Source organism: Rhea pennata, chromosome 12 (assembly GCF_028389875.1).
Source record: "Rhea pennata isolate bPtePen1 chromosome 12, bPtePen1.pri, whole genome shotgun sequence".
Lineage (NCBI taxonomy): Eukaryota > Metazoa > Chordata > Aves > Rheiformes > Rheidae > Rhea > Rhea pennata.
In genome coordinates this window covers 7,944,454-7,950,453 of record NC_084674.1, presented here as the reverse complement: position 1 = coordinate 7,950,453, position 6,000 = coordinate 7,944,454, and positions in this window count along the sequence as shown.

Sequence of the window (6,000 nt, the reverse complement as noted above, 5' to 3'; positions counted from 1 at the left end):
CAGCGTTCTGGTCTGCTTCATTCAGTGTTTGTTTTGTATCAACCAGGATATGGTGAATACTGGAGAGGTTAATCTGTCCTATGAGTCTGAGTACCCATCTGAGACCGAGCTATGAAATATGGCAGGACTGAGAATATTGCCCAGCATAGGAACCAGCAGAATTTGTGAAAAAATGAAATAGAAACCTACTAAATATTTGCTATGGGCCATCATGATAGAGGGGAGATGCTCCTCTCATCCAACACCTCCAGCTAGATAGCTATTCCCAGTGTAGATCAGATGTCCACATTGGAAAGCAAGATACAAATGCTCCTTTAGAGTGTTGCTGTGTCTTGCAGCTGAGCAAACGAAGAAACGTGGGAAAGACTCCATGAAGAGGAACTTCATGGGGAGGGAGAGGCAATAATGCAATGCAAAGAAAAAAACAGGTTTTGAATGCACTTGTGGTGCACAGAAGGTATTGCTGCTTGGTAGCACATACATAACAAGTCTCAGCCATGGAGATCCTTTTTGGAGTAGCTGACAAAAAGGAGCCAAGGACAGGAAAATGATGAAAACAACCAACAGACCGCAACTTGTGTGGTTTCAGGCATAGGCAGAGATGATGCTAGTTGTCACTACTCCTATGTACACTCCTGGCCTCATTTAGGAAGACTCTTAATTAGATGACTATGTCCCTCTGTCTACAACAGAGATCAGGCATGTGCTGTTGTACTCTCCTGACCAAGGTTTTTTTTCTGAATCTTAATCTCTGTGATTAGTTAACTAATTATTTGTAAAGCATTTTCATCTGGGCTCCAAGTGAGCAAACTAAATACAATTATTGTGGGCTTGGCAGCACTCCATGCAAACAAAAGTTGTTCTGTTTTTACATAAAATTGGAAAACCAGTTTTTACTAATAGCCTATTGTATGAAATCTGCTGGTACAGCCTTTCACTATTTTCCTCAGTTTTCCATTTTGCTACAAAATTGTTGATACAATGCTGTTGTGATAAATGAAGCCCCAAATCTCTCAACATCCTTAGTACAAGAGCTTGTAGGAACCAGAAACTGAGAAAGAATGATTACTATGGCTAAAGAATGATTATTATGGCTAAAGAATGATTACTATGGCTTGCAATAAAAGTTGGTAAAGACAAAGAGCATGCTGAAAATAAAGGAATCAACTATATGCAACTTTATCAGAAGAGATATAGTAAGACAATAATATAACTCATGAGGCATTAGAAGCTATAGGAGATTTCAAAGCGGGAATGAAAACCAGATAATAAAAAACAGGGAGAAAAAAGCGTATAAAAACATGTACCAAACCCAGAAACTCATTTTGGACAAAAGGGAAAATAAACATACATTCACTTTTTATGACCCTCACAAGAACAGTCTACTTGTATCTTTACTCAATACTTTGAACTGTACATTAGTTATGAAATTCACTTGACTTTTCTCTCCAAACAGCTATCATTATGATCATTTTTCACAATGAAACAGGGAGTAAAACAAATCTAAACCTGAAGTCAGTGTGTATCTATTTCTGGACTATTGAAGTAGAGTGCATCCTTTTTACAGAAGGATTTTGGAGGCAAAAAGCATGCAATTGCATAACTGTAACAGATCTCAGTAACGGGATAAATACTTTGGAAATGCCACAAAGCTATGTCAGAAGAAGGATCAATCTTTATTAAATTATAATTGGAATAAGGAGAGTCAACCTGGTGAATGAAATTATTAGTAAGCAGAAGGAGATTAACTTTTGCAATACAACAATAAAGCAATGCAACAGTAAAAGCAACGGTTGTAAATATTAATATTAGTCACACACAGAGATTAATCTCTATGATATGTAGAATTTCAAGGGAAGATATTTGAGTTGATACAACTTCATAGGGGATGGCAGGGTCTGCCTTTCAGCAAAAGGAAGCAGTCCTTCTTACTTGGAGGTCTTTGTGAAGGAAAATCCACCTGGCCTCCCACCCATTCTGGCTCTAGGGAGCCCTAGGTATGGCACGTGTACTTTGGGGATGTTATGCAGAACAGTGCGTCTACCAGTTATGACCATAAGCTGCTGGAGTAACGGCAGCGCAGGCACCTCTGAGCCCAGACCCTGCAGCCCTGGGGCAGCAGCTGGAACATGCCAGCTGATGGGACAATGAAGGTGCTCAGCAAATAAGGTTCTCTCACACAGGCTCATTCCTGGCTTTTGATGCAAGTGCTAGATACTAAGTCATGTACATATGTTGTCATGGCAAGCAGCATGGAACTGTTTAGAGCTTGCATATTTTTGCACTGTTAACTACGCAATAAAGCTGAAGACTTCCAGACCAAACTCTCCCAAAGGCATAAGGAACCTCAGTACTAGTGAACTTTCAATCCTCTTAACTGGCAGGAAAAGAAGAAACTGTCCACACCAATGTGTGCCACATAGGTTAGGTGGCTAGCTGCTAGATGCCAGTAGTTTCTTCTATTTAGAACCAAACCTTTTTCAAGGTAGCAGATCTTGTATACGTGATACTTTCCAAGGACCACTGAGGAACTGGTTTAGACAATTTTTTTGAGGTTTAAGGAAGATGTTTTTTCTGACATCCCCAGCATTTTGCCTAGAAATACCTGTCTCAACAAGCTATTCTTTTAAATAGAGAAGGGACTAGAGAAGGAAAACAGATGTCTGATGCATCCACAACGTAATCACTTCAGAAGGAAAATAAGAGAGCATGACAGGACATATGCCATATATTTTGTTATAGTCTTTTCTTTCTGCCACTGGGTAGAGCTATTAATATTATGCTAACAATGTGCACAGAGATCATCTTTAAACATGCTGTAAGCATTCAGTAAATCATTTGATAGAATAGTGAATTCAGTGTGCTATAACCAATGACTGTAAGACCAACCACACAAATCCTAAGATTTTCAACTTTTATGTCATATCTGGAAATATACAGGATGTAACATTTTGCTATACCTTCTGGGAGTGACTCTCAGCTTTATTGCGGTTTACAAGACATCTTCCCCTCAGATCTCTGCACCTTTGGCTTGGGACCTCAATTTCCACAGAGGCATAGGAAGAGGACACATTGATCATGTCTGGTGGCTCTGTTCTACAGCAGAAGAAATTGCCTAGTGTTCTTGGAAGTTAGCCCCATGTTACACAACTGCAGTTCAAAGGTAAGACAGACAAAGACTTTGCCAGCAGACTTGACACTTCAAAGCAATGGCAACAATTGTTGGATCAAATAGAGAGCAAAGAAGTTGCCTGTGGGTCTCCAAAGCAAACTTGAGTTTCAGAAGCAAAAACAGGATCCAGAAGAATCTCACTGAGAAACAATGAGCAAAATCTGCTCATTACTTTTGTCTGAACCCTCAAGCAGCTTTCCAAGTTGCTTCCACATCCAATCAATATTTTCTCTAGCACATATGGAATGATCCTCTGCCAACTTACTCCCCCAGACATTCCTATTTCTGATTATCCTGAAAAAGAGGCAAGATAGACAATTCAAAGAATCTCATTCATACTTAGAGGAATCACCAGGTTTGGAGGAACAGTTTTACCATCGCCTGACTCAACAAATTACTGCAGATAAGCTAGCCATAGCTGCATCCAGACACGGGCTCTTAGCTCACACCAAATGTGCCTTATGATCAGCCTTCAATGACAGACAGAAAATACAAAGACTGAAATTTCTGACAAGTGCAAAGCAAAGAGAAAGAAAATTTAGGACTAGTCATAGAGGATGGGGAGGCGAAGCCTCATCTGTGAAAGCCAGGGAAGCAAGGTGGCATTTCTATCCCATACAAGCCCAATTCCTTTGAGTAAGCACCAGCCAACAGAGCTACTGCAAGTCATATCAGCTTAGGAACAGACTCATTAACTTTGGCTCAGAAGCACTATGTCAGCCATTTAGACTTGCTTAAATATGACCAAAGAAAACATTCAGCTTCATTATTTCTCTGCAGACCATTTTCTTCTCTTCTCTCCCTCGTGCTGTAGAAGGCCTCTTCTAAAAAATTTTAAGAAACCATATGCTGCGAAATTAAAGCTAATGAGACTCCTTCAAGAGGTGAAACAGCTGCCATTTAGACTTCAACAACATCTTGAAGTTGAAGACAACTCTTTCAAACCAAGGACTTTCAATTCACATGCTGACAATGAAGATTTGCTGATGAGAACAGCCCTGCTTGCCTCCCCCGTGCCCTGCCCAGACAGTCTGCAAAATAGATGGTGGATGTACATCTCCTCTGCTTCAACAAGGGCTCATCATTTTAGCTCACTTTATCACTGAAATGGGTTTATACTGAGACATTTGACTTTGCTCTGAAGCGGAGGGATAAGTACCCGTATTACTTTCTGCTGACTTGCCAGAGCTCATTTGTTAGTGCCTCAAGGCCCAGCTATGCAAAGCTAGCAGGGTATTAAACGCTGCAGAAATAGGGGGGTAAAAATTGCCTGAGCCCGAACTCATGCATAAATCCCACCTAGATTTAAATGGCATTTATACCCTAATCAGTAGGATGCACACAGAGCCATAGCCACTGATGAGCAATTAATTAAGAATTCAGACACTATTCTACAGACAACTTCTTATATTTTGATATACTTTATTTTAGAAACAATCCTGCACTTTGTGCAATTCCATTTGGGAAGGAGCACATATGCTGTATCTCCCTCCCAGGCCCTGCAGTATCAAGAAACATAATGATTTTAAATATTTTAGAAAGTCCATGTCCACAGAAATACCTACATTTTAAAATTTTGATGGCCATTTTTTATTTATAGGAGCATTTTAAAGGTTAAATTTCACACTGAGCAACCTCTGTGTTAATTGTCAAGAGTTCATATGAGGATGTGGTTAGAGGATCTCTTCAGGGAATTTGAGAGAGAACAGAATGTCCCACAAATGTAGAGCCAAGTTTTTCTGACTGCATTGTACAGGTACAACGCTCTCTGGCTATGAGTTCATGGCACTAAAGGGAGTATGGAAAAGGAAAGATAACTGCCTTAAATTCTGAAATGCAATCTCTAATTCAAAGGAATATTTCAAGTATTTGCATGGCAGATTGTCACATCACACCCAATCTCAACCCACAAATTTCTGCACACATTGAATAGCAGCGCTCACAGCAGCACATATATTACACTTTTCTCTATCCGAAGACCTCACAATTTTGTATTTGCATGTCACTTTACAGCCTTTTCATTACATACTCAGGAAGTAATGCTGATGAATTAGTATTACACCCAATACAGAAACTGGCATAATCTTAGACTTATGCTATTTACAACAAATGCTAAGTAAACTGGGATACTTTTTCTTAGTTCCTACTCTTCTTTTTTAAAAATAAATCTTAAGAAAATACAATTCCAAAGGCCTAACAGGCACACATTTATAGATGGCAGCAGCAGGTCATAAATGACATCTTTTCCTGGTACTATTTATAGGAGCCAAATAAACTGAACATATTATGAGCCATTTATAACATTCTTCAGCAGAACAGTCAGCCAAGAGACAGAGCTGAAAGCCTGTTGTAACTAAAGGTATCAGAGTGAGGAGGAGAACAGGATCTATAATTACTACTCTGGTGATAAAATAAGCAAAGTACAACAGATGGATTTAACGCACGACCCGACCACTATTAAATACAACACTAGCTTGAATGCCTAGGAATGAATGTTCAAGAGGAGGGTGATTGAGTGAAAGTATAAAAAAAACCCAGCAAGTGTACCTCAGCTAACCTAGAAGTTACTTGTAACTGCAACAAAAAGATCAGAAATAACATAATTCACCAAGCTGCTGAACCTCTGCAGTCAACCACCTCAGAGATGAGGTACCAATCAACGTGTACACAAATGACAAGGCTGGGCATACTGATGGCACACGATCCTGACCAGGTAACACTACAAGTAAAGAGAGGTAAAGCTAAAAAAAAAAAAATAAAAAAATAAAAGAAAAGAAACAATTCCAATTTGCAGAGCTTTTTCACTTACCACTTCATAAACGTTTCAG